This window comes from Uranotaenia lowii, chromosome 3 (assembly GCF_029784155.1).
Source record: "Uranotaenia lowii strain MFRU-FL chromosome 3, ASM2978415v1, whole genome shotgun sequence".
In the NCBI taxonomy this organism is placed as follows: Eukaryota; Metazoa; Arthropoda; class Insecta; order Diptera; family Culicidae; genus Uranotaenia; species Uranotaenia lowii.
Window position 1 is genome coordinate 248,828,006 of NC_073693.1, and position 15,400 is coordinate 248,843,405.

General features: G+C 36.2%; 1 protein-coding gene across 2 annotated transcripts in view; it reads left to right on the forward strand.

Moving 5' to 3' along the window:
• Positions 1-7,715: 7,715 nt before the first annotated feature.
• LOC129757015 (limbic system-associated membrane protein-like) overlaps positions 7,716-15,400 on the forward strand; it is a 287,486-nt gene continuing 279,801 nt past the window's right edge. Inside the window, exons 1-2 of one of the 2 annotated variants that reach the window (XM_055754102.1) lie at positions 7,716-7,822; positions 8,847-9,369. The gene's annotated coding sequence lies outside the window, so the exon portion shown is untranslated. Of the gene's footprint in view, positions 9,370-15,400 lie in introns of both variants that reach the window. The other variant, XM_055754101.1, reaches the window with a different exon arrangement.

Consider the following 15,400-nt stretch of genomic DNA (forward strand, 5'->3'; position numbering starts at 1 on the left):
AAGCATATTCTCAACTTTTATACACGTGTATAAGTTTAAAAGTGATCGATAAAAAAATAGTACAGTGAGCGAAATAAAAATAGCACCACTATGTGTTTTGCTTGTTAAAATATGAATGAATGAAAATCACGAAAATTTTCTTCTACAGTTTGTTCTGAATTGTTTAAAGGATAAATCAAGCATAAGCTTACTTTTTTTTGGACGCAGCAATTGGCGTTGAGGACCAAAAATGTGAAAAAGGGGTGCGAAATAAGAATAGGACCACTTAAGTTTTTCAACAAAAACAAGATTATTTTTAAAAATTTACTGTGTAAAAGTGAATAATAATACTTTTACGAGTTATTTGAATAGAAAACTGCATTTTATGGGTTTTCCAGAATTCCAAAGGTGTTCAAAGGTATTAAAAGGGGGTTTTAAGAGATGCTCCTCTAGCGTTAAGGAATTTGATATTTGGGCTAAAAAAATTTATCAAACTGCTTGATTTCTTCATTAACATTCATAAATATGATGCAAAATGATGAAACAAAGATTTTAGGCTGAGTTTGAATCCAAAAAGCAGGTTGGAATTCTAAAATACTAATGATTTTTAATAGTCAAATAATATTTTTCTAGTTTTATGTCATAGATGGCAGCACTATCTTGCCATTTAACCAAATTCATGCCCATTTTCGAATATCTGGAATTAATTAGGGAGTGCTGGACAATTTTGGTCAAGAAATAAATACATGTACTGTGTTAACGCTTTGGAAATTCTAAGATGACTAAATCCAAAAAAATAGAATTGCATCAAGGTAACTAAAAGTGAATTTTTTGGACCGATTATCATAATAAAGTTATACTTTGCGATGTAGCTTGATGGACCAGACGGCTAGCAGTATTATTAGTATGTTTTTCAATTGAATCGGAAGTTGAGATGAGCAGGAATTTCGGCGGTTGTACATTTTTGTGCTGGTGATTCTTTTGCAAATCCGGAAAAGCTTTCTGCAGAGTGACTTTCCACAAAATTGTGATGAGAAAATACCTCAAAATGATGAATATGGGCCTAAATAAACCTGGAGAATCAAGATTGAGACTAAGTTTGGTTTTAACTGCAAGATAGTGCTGCCATCTATGACTTGAAACTGGAAAAAGTGTGGTTTACTGAACAAAATCAAAGATTTTGATTTCCAACCTATTTTTTACTGATTCAAAATTAATCGGGAATGTTTTTTTCATCATTATTTTTGTAAAGAATTACAGCTTAAATATCAAATTCCTTAACGCTAGAGGAGCATCTCTTAAAACCCTCTTTTAAAACCTTTGAAAACATTTGAAATTCTGGAAAACTCCTTAAAATCCAGTTTTCTATTCAAATAATTCGTAGAAGCATTATTATTCACTTTTACACGGTTAATTTTTAAAAATAATCATGTTTTTGTTGAAAAACTCAAGTGGTTCTATTCTTATTTCGCACCCTTTTTTCACATTTTTGGTCCTCAATGCTGTAGTGAATTTCATTACAATTTGTTAATAAAACTAACAACCGTTCAAGCCAAAAGTCGTTACTAGAATGTCGAGTTTTTCAAGAAGCTTTCTCATTCACGTCAGTGAGCGTAGAGATTTTTCCGCTCTTTCGTTAAATCCAAATCTTGTATATAATTATCTTGGATCAAAATAGGTCTGTTCAAATGCTTAAGAGCTTCGCATCGAAATACGTTCGTTCTTTTCTTTTCATATTATTATTCTCTACAATACCCTTCTCCTGTACTCTCTTCGCTAGAGGCTATACTGCTCTCTTAAAAATAATATAAATCTAGAGTTACGTTTGTGTATACATGATTTTAATAATTTAAAGATTGGCTGTTACATACTTAAGTTCTTATAGTACATTCGGAAAAACATTTTGATTCGTATCGTAGATAGAGAAAATATAAACTGTCAGTGTTGTTTGTGTTTTCCAGATATTGCCAACCAATTTGCATAACAATTTCGAGATTCAGACATATTCAATGCTCAATTTGTGCTTATTGTTAGAAAGATCTTTCTACTCGAGTAGAAACTGAAGTGATAAATAATGTATCGTTAGATATTTCCAAATATTTCAGTACACCGTCTGTACATGAAATTGTGCCCATAGATTTGGTTTCTACAAAATTATTAAACCAAATCACACCCGTTTGAGTTTGGGCGTCTTCAAATCGCTTGATTTTATTTTGCCATTGAGATTTTCAGTATTCTTCAGAATTGAGTAGTAGAAAAATTTAAGATTACTGGGATTAATTTCTTTCTCCCGTCGATCTCGGTCTCGGTCTCGGTCTGTCGGAGCAAAATCACTAAATATGAAACTCAACACACATTCGTTTTTCCGAATCTAAATTACTCGAAAAATCAAGATAATTTGCGTAAGTTTTTTTCAGGCCTGTTGCCAACTAAATCACTCGGAAATTGGTATTTCACCTAGGTTTTTCCACCTTTTTCAAAACCATTTTACCAGAACAGAAAAACAATGTCACCGTACGATGAAGAATCGCATTGGTTCAATTTGGTTCCCAGGATCTTCCAGATTTTTGGTGTAATTTTTGTTCTCCGGAACAATTTCCCACAGAAGTCAAGTTTTTGTCAGCCCATAGATTTTTTTGAATTACATACAGATTGAAAATTTCAGATCTTTCAGAAATAATTTGTTAAAAAATTGAAATTTATTGATGTCATTATTTTTTTTTCCGGTTTTTTTTCGGAACCAAGTGGCTTAAAATATCAGATCATTAGTGTCTCTTAGGTTCTCCGGATCTTCCGGAACCTGTTCGCCTAAAACAGTGAAGTTTATTTTTATTTTTAGCTTAAAGGTTCTCCCGATCTCACGGAACCAAGTCCCAAAATACAACGAAAATTCTTTGCCTCATTTTGGTTTGGATTATCCGGAACCGTCGGATGACGTCTCCTAGGTTCTCCGGATCTTTCAAAACCAATTTGCTTTTTTTAACGGGGATTTTCATCCTATTGGGTGATCCTTCCCTTTCCAGAACCAAGCCGCAGAACAACAAAAACATCTCACTTTGGTTATTCGGAACCAAGTGTATACTTTATTGTTTTGGTAGCTCTAAGTTTCTCCGGATTTTCCGGAACCAATTGGCGATACATATTTAACATTTCCACCTTTTTTTTTCTCCGGATCTTCCGGAACCATATCGTCCCAAAATCTATAAATTGTTCGTGTCACTATGGTTATCCGGGACCAAGTCGCTAAACATAACGAAAATATTTCGCCTCACTTTGGTTCTCCGGTTTTTTTTCCGGAACCAAGTGGCTTAAAATATCAGATCATTAGTGTCTCTTAGGTTCTCCGGAACCTGTTCGCCTAAAACAGTTTATTTTTATTTTTAGCTTAAAGGTTCTCCGGATCTTCCGGAACCAAGTGGCGAAATATATTACAATTTCACCTCACTTTGGTTCTCCGGATCTTCCGGAACCATATCACCCATATTCGGAACAAAGTCGCACAATATCCGAAGGCCTTGGAACCGATTTTCATTCGGGATCATATTTCAGTGCTGAAAAAGTAGATTAGTTTGTTATTTACACTGACATTATCTCAACACAACTTATTTTGAAAAATAAAGGAGGCTCAACTGCGCCATTGTAGTGAATTTCATTACAATTTGTTAATAAAACTAACAACCGTTCAAGCCAAAAGTCGTTACTAGAATGTCGAGTTTTTCAAGAAGCTTTCTCTCTCACGTCAGTGAGCGTAGAGATTTTTCCGCTCTTTCGTTAAATCCAAATCTTGTATATACCTAATTATCTTGGATCAAAATAGGTCTGTTCAAATGCTCAAGAGCTTCGCATCGAAATACGTTCGTTCTTTTCTTTTCATATTATTATTCTCTACAAATGCCAATTGCTATGACCAAAAAAAGTAAACTTATGCTTCATTTATCCGTTAAGCAATTCAGAACAAACTGTGGAAGAAAATTTTCGTAAATTTCAATCATTCATATTTTAACAAGCAAAACACATAGTGTTTCTATTCTTATTTTGCTCACTGTATAGCGATTGTTCAAAACATCAATGAACATATAATTGAAAAAAGTCAGATGAGGAATCCAAATGAGTTAAGTATCTTGAAAAAAAGTTTTGAGTTCTAAAAATTCAAAGATATTATGAAACTGAACTTCAGTAACTGAAGAAACAACATAAGACTTTAAAATGTCGAAGAGTTTAATCTGGAAAAGATAAAACATAGAAATATTAGCAACTCAATTATGAATAATACCGGGTTTTAACCCTGATACTACTCGAGTAAAATTCTGAAACGTTTATCACAAAGCTTCTCTGATCTCTTTTAGCACTGTAAGCCAGTTACCATTTCTTGGAAAGTTAACTTAATAATAAACATTATTATAGTGCAAGTTTGTATTTATGTTATGGCAATGAGGAGATATTTTTTATTATTTTACCTCTTCTATATAGATTGTCCTGACTAACATGTGACGCTAGTAAAAAAAAAGAAAAATATATTTTTTTTTTCGATTAATTCCGAAATTGATTTACATTAATATTGTCCAGAATTGGGGTTCAAAATTTTGAAATTCATTATCAAGAGTTTTATATTCTCAGCCGGCAAATTGCGAGAGAACTCCTTCACTGCTTACTCTAGAGAAGGTCCCTTAACTTTTGTAAGAGAAAAATTTCACAGGGGCTCCTCTAGTAATTATATTCCATGTTTTCATTCCAACTTTCTAGTTTTGTTTTTTTTTCATACATTTGTAGAAATTGAAGTAGTATGATTAAAGTAATGTTTAAACTTTTTTTTCCTCGGGGGGTCAATTGCTCCTATTGCCCCCCTCCCCTTAATCCAGCCTAGTATGTAATCAATGCCTTTTGAAAGTGATACGCTTTAAACAAAAGGCAAGAAAGAATTTTATGGAATTAACCTACTCAAAACAATTGAAAATTCATAGAATATTTTGATACCTTTTAATTTTTTTTTGACTTTTAAAGATTATAAGTAACTAGCTGAACCAGTTTGCTTTCACTCCTTCCATGGAACAAATTAAGTTCGTTAAAGTTGTCTTAATCAAAATATATTCACTTTTCAATTTAATTTCAACAAAGTTTAAAAGCGAACCATTTTTCATGGCATCTGAGCTTCCAAATGGTCTTGAGTCTAAACGTAACTTGAAGGTTTGTAGGTTGAAGGAGTCACCCTCTAGAGAAAAAATAAGAGGGATCTTCAAAACAATAAAAAACCTTTTAAATAAAAAAAAGCCCTTTGGTTGGGGGAGGAGTCACACAGGCAACTTTATGAAAACACTAAGACATTGGTTTGGTTAATGATGTGCTGTTACATTAATTGAATATGAAAGTCTTCATTCGTAAAAATGGATAGCGTCTGTCAATACAACATATCATCAAATTATGTTGAAACTTATTTGTAAATTCAATAAATCATATCATTATGTTAATTTTTAACATAAAGTTCTAAGAGGATTGTTAAAATATTGACTTTTTTTTTGTTTATTTTGTATGGGAACCCCCCTTTCTGTACTTGCTAGGGTTGTAAAAAATTATAGAAAATATTTCCGGTACTAAAAACGGCTACAGACCAAATTCCACGTTAATCGGTTCTGTAGTTTCCGAAAATGGTTCGAATTCTGTCAAATTTTCGTTAATTTTGTATGGGAACCCCCTCTTTTAAAAATTCAGAGAAGTTTGAAAGTATTATTGAAAGCATTCTCGGTCTTGGAAACTGTTGGATTTTAATCATATTTTTTTTTTTAATTTGAATTGGAGCCCTCTTTACAAAAACGGTTATCGTTTAGAAATGTTCTAATAATCTCATTGTATGGATTCTGTCATATTTTAGGAAAATTTTGTATGGGAGCCCTCCCTCCCTTAAGTCGGAAGGGTTCGTAACTATTATAGAAACCATCTCCGGCCCCCAAAACTCTCAGAGGTCAACTTTGACGATGATTGATTCAGTAGTTTCCGAGTATATAGGGAACAGACAGACAGACAAACATTAATTTTTATATCTATAGATTGAGAAGAAGCTCAAAACAAAAACTTGTGTGATTATGATTTATTATTCAAATGAACTTAAAAAGTTAAATAAATTTAAGCTTCATAAGGTTTCATGACGGTTCCATGACGATCAGAAAGGGGATTAAAAAATGTTTTTGTATGCCTCCATCATGTTTGTAAAATGCCCCTTTCCTTAAACAACAACATCTCAAAAAAGATTTGATATCGTTTTTCTCATGGATGAACTGCCTCCATAAAATGGAAACTTCAACTTTTGTTTTATTCCATAAAATTATAAAAGACATAGATTTGTATACAGCTGCAGCTTTGTCGTATGAAAGTTGTCAGTTTCTAGCATTTCCAATGAAATTCGCATTCGCATTCGCATTCGCAGGAACAGTCGCCTAAAACTTCGGTTGGCGCTACGCAACAACTCTCCGTTTTATGAAATTACAGTCGGTCGGAAGTGTAACATCTTCTATTTCGAGATTGTGGTACACTTCCTGACTTATAATTCGAATAGAAGCTAAGTCCCCTATTTCGTTGCCTCAGATTATAAATATCTTAAAATGGAAAACCAGCCCCCACAGAATGTTGAGGGTGCCCTGGCCGAACCCTGCGGACTGTGTGGGGAAGAGGGGAAGGTATGTTAGTCAACGTTTACTTTACAGATAGATGCAGAGATCTCTTCGACCCATCCATAAACGTGAGGAGGTTTTGGAGAATTGTTAGTAAAGTTGGGGAAGGTTAACCCTAGGAGATGCTAGGCCAGCATTGCGGGTGATGATTTGGTCCTACACCTCCTATGCTACACTCTCCATTCCCCAATGAAATTATGCAGAAATTTGGCCAGAAGAACAAACATTTTATCCAAAACATAAATAGTTGCATTTAGCCTACACGGTTTGAGATTCGGCATTTTTGACAACAGTTGTAATAATATCGTTTTCTCGAAAGCTGTAGGAGATTTCCACTTTAAAATTACTCTAATGTATAGATAAGAGATGTCTGCTCATGTTTGTATAGTTTTTGTACACATATTCGATGTAATATTTTATTAAATCAGTATTATTCCACTTAATCGGTCAATAAAGCCTGGTTCTCCCCTAAATGTCGAATGCGCCAACCATCCTTCTGACAAGAATATATCTTGTATGTGTGAGAATGTATAATCAAAATGTGGATCTACCAAAGTACTGATTTATTCAGCTAAGAACTCGATTTGTTTACATTTGGCGGCTTCGTCCTTTTCAAAAACCAAAACCGAAATAATGAATTTCTATCTTGACCCTTACCATATAAGTTGAACTTTGCTTCACGTGCCTCCGATTTGGTTATTTGAGTTGTGAACCACCATATTCCGAGTTCATCCTTCTAAGACTCTCAATCATTCTTGTTTTCCTCCCGTCGAGCGTGTCCAGTTTCGAGAGCCCTTGTCTCACTCGGTTTTTCCATCAAAAAACGGTGAGCTATTCACCTGCACCGAGAAAACCGATTCACCAACTCACATTACTCCTCGATGACATTGTACACAAACAGGACGAAAACCGATTCCAGTAGTGTGGTGCTGCTGCGGATTGCCTCGAAAAGCGCCGGCGCCAAGCTTTCCCATCAGCAACGTCGACTGACTTTCCTTGCTTCCTTGTAACCGCATCATCAGCAGTAGTTCGGTGCTGTGTCGAAGCCTGGAAAACCGCGATTGATTAGTTGCGACGACGAACTGGCACCGGACGGACACGGACAAACCAACACGTGTAGTGTGTACTCGCGCGCGATTTCCCTTTCGCTGCTTCTTCTTGCGTTGGGGGTTTTGGTGAAGGTGGGTGTTTTTGGAGCAGAACCGTGCAATTCGAAGGGGTTCTTTGGGTGGTGGTGTGGGAGGTTGTAGTTGTAGTGGGCGGCAAGGTGCTTTGTCCCAAGTGGCCACACCATCGCAGCGCAAGTTGGATGTTCTTGTGTTCCTGGTCCTAGACCTTAGAAGAAGGAACACGGCAAGAGGGCTTCCCCGAAGGGATTCACGAGTGGGGAGGAAAGTGAGGTTATTAAGGTTAATTCTATGCACATTTCGTACTGGTGCTGCTGCTTTGCTAGCTCTCCGGTTGACGGGTGGTGATTTTTGTGTTCGGAACGGTCTGTGTTTGGAGTGCATATCGACGTGCTTCATTCCGGTTTACTTCCGGTAAAGGAGGAATCGTTGAGTGAGCGAGTGAGTGAATGAATTCGGGTGTGTGTGCTCAGCTAAGCTTAGCTGCTGCTGTCGAATGGTGGTCGACGTGGTCTGTTATGGAGTACGAAACTACGTGTTAGCTGCCCATATCCGACTGGGTGCTAATGATCTATTGGCTGTTCTGTTGGAAAATCCTGAGCAAATTTAGTGTTTCCAGCCACGTTCTCCTGCTGGGTGAAAAGTGTGTTGTTAATTGTATATTGCACTGCCAGTGGTTGTTCGTTTAGTCGCTGCAACTTAGCTTCGACTAAAGTTATTGCCGTAGGAAGAGCTTGAAGCTTGGATGGATGCTCTTGGGTTGTATGTGGCAACTTCCGGTCCGAGATGATGGTGTGAAGTTAATACGACACGATAGAGAGTGGCAGCAGAACCACCAGAAGACGTGAACAGTATACCCATTTCACCGGGAAAAGACCGGAGCAAGGGATCCAGATCCAGTCCTCCTCACATACAAAACACAGGATATAAATAAATATGAAACCCAAGGGTTCAGGCAAGGGGAAAAAAGTGGTGCTGTAAACGAAAGCCGCTGCAGCAAACGTGGAATGATTTATTAATTGCTTTCGGTCGACGTGCAGTGGAAAAAATAAATCAAGTCTCGCTCCACCATTCCCAGGTTCAGGTCCTAGTGTGTCCCAACTCGTTTCGTTCCGTTCCATTTCGGGGTCTCTTCCAGTGCTGAGGACCAGTGAAAAATGTGCTACCGAGAAAAGATCCTACAGGAAGACCCACAATGAAAGCATAATAACAACAACCATGTAAAAGTGAACGAACCGGCAGTGCCCCGAAAATAAGAGGAGCATTGTGAGGGAAAACCCCATCCAAAAAAATCAACCCCACTTAGGGGAATGAGCCAAACTGGTGTGCATATAAAAAATTTGGCTCCCACAATTTCATCCGCTTTAGTACCCGCGGACGAATTCCCCCGCGGCAACAAATAATGAATGTGTGAAAACATCCAAAACGTAAATAAACTCGCTCTCACAGGCTGGGAAAAGGAATTCAACAAAGCTAGTTGGTCGTGAAATTGGCAAAGATTGTGAATAAAATAGCAAAATACCAACTACAAAAATACATTTCGCGGCACCATCACGTTTATCTGCTCCAGCGGCCCTTGCTTTTGGAATATTATTCATGAGGTAGGTAATGAATTACACTTCTTCGTCATTATCGTTGTCTTTATTGGAGCAATAAAACTACTGCTGGAATTGTTTGAGTTGGCCAACTTTCAATGGGGTGGGACTCAACCTTACTTCCCTTCACTTTTGGCAGGTCAACAGATTCGATATCCGATCTTTATGGTTACATGAAATACAATGCAGTGTATCATATTGAGTAAACATAAAGTTGCGTTTAAAAAAGAATGGAAGCTGCGCACCCACTTCCAACTTTGACAAGCTGCCGTTTCTCTCTAGGTTTATATTTTTCCATGAAAATTTCACACAATCTAGTTCAACTATCCAACTAACACTTCACAAAAATTTGAAGTCTTTATAATGGCGGGAAACAAAGATACAGCTATTCCCGTAAAAAAGGGAAATTTGGAATTGCTTCACTAAATTTGCTGTATCTTTGACAATTTTCATTGAAAAATCATGAAATTTTGCCCAAAGATGTAAAAATGTTTGATCTAATACCAGACCAAGTTTCGTCAATATCGATGAACGTGATCAAAAATGGGGCCAGGTTGATGATGAGGTTCATTATCGCCTAGCAGACGATTTCATTCATTTTTGGACGGATGTTTGTATGGAAAACATCGTAATCTATGTATTTTTGTTCTTTTTCTTTCACTAAACCAACATTTATTACACAGAATGTTGTAAATTGATAGGAACTTCATCCTTGCTTTGTTTAGAAATAGAAATTGTTCCAACAGAGCTGGTATTGAAACACAGAGCGAATAGAATATTCGCTTTAATTGTGGATCAAATTTGTTTGTCGGTATAATTAGCAGGTTATTTCAGAAACTCTGTTCTCCTTATTTGGACCCTGTTGAAACATTTTCTTTTTCGAAACAAAGTATGAATGAAGTTTTGAGCAATTTACAACATACTTTGTGATAAATTTTGGTTTTGTGAAAGAAAGAACCAAGAATACATGGATCCCATACAAACATCCGTCCAAAAAAGAATGAAATCGTCTGCTGGGCGATAATGAACCTCATTTTCAACCCGGAACCATTTTTGATCGCGTTCATCAATTCTGACGAAATTTGGTCTGGTAGTAGATCAAACATTTTTACATCTTTGGACCAAATTTCAAGATTTTTCACTGAAAATTGTCAAAGATACAGCAAATTTAGTGAAGCAATTCCAAATTTACCTTTTTTTCGGTAATAGCTGTATCTTTGTTTCCCGTCATTGTAAAGACTTCAAATTTTGTGGAGTGTTAGTTTGATAGTTGAACTAGATTGTGTGAAATTTTCATGAAAATATATAAACCGAGAGAGAAATGGCAACTTATCAAATTTGGAAGTGGGTGCGCAGCTTCACGCGATTTCATTCTTTTTTGAACGCAACTGTATATGCTAGGATTCAAAAAATTGCCAGTACAGCTTCAACTTTCCCATCAAAAATTCTCAAAAGGAGTGAATTTAAGGCCCTCAAAAATAGAGGAGGATAAATGCCGAAATCAGCGATTTTAACTTTCCTTTGCGGTTAGGGTTTAAATGACCCGAAATGTACGTTCTCGACGCGATATCTCAGGAACAATTAAAGCTTAATAAATAAAATTTTCTTTCTTTTCCGAAAATGAGAAGCTGTACCATTTCTGTACCACCTGTATCGATTTTCATAAACTTTTTCATTTTGAAATCTTTCCAATGTCTGCTATCAGATTATTCTAAAAATTTGAGTTTTGTTTTTTATGCTCTTCAGAAAATGACTTTAAAGCCAAAAAAAACTTTAAAAATGATTGTTTTGCATCAAAGATAGCATATTTTGTAAAAGTCGTAGTGAAAAACTTTTGGCCGATATGAATCCACTTACATTAAGGCATCTTATTGAAACAATTAAAGTGATTGGTTTTACAGACCACAGCTGGTTAATTGAAAAGTTCATAATTTTTTTTTAATGATTTTTTAACACTATTTTTAATGAGGATCTTGGAGTTTTGATGAGAAAAATCCCGTTCTGTTCTATTTCATTCAATTCAATCAAGGTATTTGGATGTGAGGAATGTTTCTATGGTTATTTGAGATCCCTCTCTTCTTCCAGCGGGGAGAAAGGAAAAACTGGGGAGCTTCATAAAATGTTCACTGCAAAACTCGAGATCTATAACAGCAAATGGAACGAAATTTGACATGGAAGGGTATTTTGGTATAAGAAATGCTTCTAGGAATATTTGGTATCCTTCAATTCTTCAAAGGGGGGGAGGCTCTCTTACCATTTTCTGTATAACTGGAGAGCTGATCGAGAGCACATGGAACTTAATTTGGCATGTGAGGGCATTTGAATACGAGAAATATTTCTATGATAAATTGAAGCTTCTCCTTCCTTTCAGCGGAAAGATATAAAAGGGAAAGGGGGGCTTCCATACAAATTATTTCCCAGACAACCAGAAGTCGTATTTTATTTTTCAGATTATATTGTATAGAATGTTATTTTAACGCATTTTCGTACATCTGCACCTACAATGTGCGTCCCATGCATATTCTTTATCGTATTTAAATGCATTGCATGATTTAATTACGACAAGAAGAGATACTCGTATTTATGTACATATGAACTCGACCTTTGTGTACGACAATTCGCAAAATAATCCGTTAAACGACCGATACACGATGATCAGCCGTGATTGACAGATTTTGTCGTGCTATGCATAGAATAGATCGAAATTTAGATTTTTTTAAACATGAAATACTTAGTATATTATCATAACAATCAGATGTTAGATCTTAGCGGAAAGTACATTTTTCTATCAAACAAGATTGCTAAAATGAGAGATTATATTTTAAAAAGAAAAAATATAAATGTCAGAAGAGTGATACCTACAGTTGATTAGTTCAGCGATACAAAAGTACTAAGGTATCTGCTGGTAATTAAAGTTCTTCCCAGAGTGTTCACATTGAGTGCGGCGACGAAACATTTCTACCCGAAATCCAGGCCGATGCTGTATCCAATATCGTACCAGTCGATGAAAATAGACATTCACAGGAAATTTCCGATAGGGATAAGGAAGCCTCCGAAAACTGTAAGATACTGTTGTTATACACCTTTATGCTTAAATTACAGTCTAATTTTCAGCTGGCAGCACAAGACTAGTTGATAAAATTCGGAACTGGTACCACGCTGCTTTGAACTCCCTTGTAGAGTTTGAACTCTGACTTACATACATCTAAATTTTCCGAGCGATGCCCGCACCATTTGGAGGGCGCCCAGAAATCTGAGCATAATCTGTATGGGGAATGGTGGAAATTATTGGCATCAGGGTGTTGAGATCAATATCACTCAACATTAACGTAGATGGTCTGCCAAGCCATAAGAGCAGTTCAAAGTATTTTTGGCCGATACTTTGCAACATCCATGAACTGCCGCAAGTTGCCCCAATGGCAATCGGAATATACTATGGGACCAGTAAGCCAAAAAGTGCTTCTGAATGTTTTAACCCGTTCATTGACGAGCTATTGCCAATTAAAGATGGAGGCATGATGATAAATGGTTACCGAGTTGCGGTCAGCATAAGGTGTTTCGTGTGCGATTCGCCTGTGCGATCATTTATTAGGGGGTACTAAATTACAATGGTTAGCAGCTTGCCACTTGGAGATATATGCTATACAATCGTATACAACTGCATTGATTCGTAATAATGTGCATGCAATCGTATATGTACCTATGCAAATAAATTCGCATGTCTGATTTTCGTTAAACGTATTTGCTGGCAATCGTTGAAGAATACAAATATGTAAGTTCAATGAAATCGTTTATGATGAAGCTAGAACAAATTTCAAATCTTTCTTTGGTCACTTGAAATTGGGTCAACACAAGGGGGAGGAGGGGCGGGTGGATAACAAAAAAATAATGCAAAAAACAAATAAATTGGAATAAACTGCATGAAAGCTTGTATGCAATGAAATTGCATAGTATATCATTGCACAAAACCCATAAGTCAAGTGATATTTTTTGGAAAATTTCAATAAAATATAGCATATAAAAGTTGATTAGACTCCCATCTTCCACAATTTGATTTGTGCTCTTGCAATCTTTCGGCAATTCGATAAATTTTCCGAAATTTCCATAAAATACTTCAAAATTTATTTATTTCCCCCATCGGAATTTTTGGAAATTTTGAAGGGGGGGGGGGGGGGGGGTGACAAATGAAGAAATTGATATTTGTTCCGGCCTAATGAGACATCGATGATTGGAATCGTATTTATGGAGGCTTCAAAATTTTGGTCTATTTCGTCGTTGGTCTATTTTATTATGATCATCGAATTCATGTTCTACGATTTAAAAGATTTTAGATATAGAAATACACGATTTGCTTTCGGTTTAATGCCTTTGAAACAAATCCCCTTGAATTTATATATTCCAGATAGCGTAGAGGAACCATCATGAGCTGCAGATCGTATCGTCAGGGGATCAAGTCCAGGTACTGCAATTACTTCATCAACGTTGAAAAAATTCAGCAATCAGGCAAATAATAAATTGAACGATATAAACTTAAATTTGACAGCAAAAAACGCGTTTCTTTGATAAAATCTTATTTTTTATCAACTAACGGAAAATGATAGCCCTGCACTCAAGTCGCAGAAGACTACCAAATAAGTCGTCAAACTTTCCATATTGTTAGGCAAAATGTCGTTTATAAAGATATTCCCAATCGCATACTGAGCGAAGACCTACAAGATTACAACCTCAATTATCTATATGGTGATGTAAATTCTCCTAGTATATTCCACAGAGAATCAGGGTAGTCGTAAGTCATTCGCATGACAAATCGTGCAAATCGTAATTCAATACAATCCAAATCAAGAATTTTTGTGCTAATGTACCTGTATGGCCTCCAAAATGATACGTATATATTGGTTTTGCTTCATTATACACAATATGTTTACACGTATATTTGCACGTATATTTGCACGTATATTTGTGTTGCAAATACCCACCAAATGGTTGTCTGGGTTGCATAACTCGAAGATTAATAGAGCAATTGAAATCAAATTTGACCTCAAAGGGTATTTAAGTACGAAAAATATTTATGTGAAAATTAAGTTCTTACCCCTCCATTCAAGTGGGAGATAGACGGGAGGGATAGGACTTCCTTCCAAGTTTATGCATAACTCAAGAGCTAACTACGCAAATAAAACCATTTAGCGTGGGATGGTATTTCAATACGAGAAATTTTTCTATCTTAAACAATTAGTTTCTTGCCCAAGCAACCAAAAATCCCATAAAACAGGTACAAAAACGCTTACTCAGCCCCATCATTGAAATGAAGTACGTTCTATGCAGCTCAAAATTTAAGTTCTTATTGATACTTTCATGATCCAAAACAAGTCTTAATGATCTTCTATTCAGCTTCCAGCAGCCTCTTAATTCAGCTTCCAAAAAATCGCAAAATGAGCAAAAAAAATTCTCTCTATCTCAACTGAACCGTTGGCTTCGGTTCATATCACCTTCTCGTGATTATTTACTGTGTTCTGTACCGGTGCCGCCATGATGCCACGCGCCGGATTTCAAACTCGACAAATTGCTTATTTGCTTCTTTCCTACATTTCCTACATATATCGCATCAGAATGGTTACTCAAGTACAAAATTACTTATTGAAAAAAAAACTTGCCCGGCTTGGGGATCGAATCCCGATCTTCGTGGTGAGAATCGAACACGCTACCACGAGACCACGCCTAGATGTTGTTCTAACTGAAACTAAAACTCGAAGAGGTGATTTGATTTTGAAAGCACATCAATGCACTTTTTGTGACTTATCAAATCCCGTTTGAGCACTTTTGTGCCCTTTATGTGACTTACCAAATCTCGTATTGAGCACTTTTGTGCCCTTTATGTGACTTAAGTCCCGTATAACGTACGTATAGATCACTTTTGCAGGTTTCAAGTTCGTTAATGAGCACATATAGTTCACTAATGGGAATTGGGCAAACCAAGTCACATACAACGTACATAATAATCACTTTTGCAACTTTCAAGTTCATTAATGAGTACATAAAG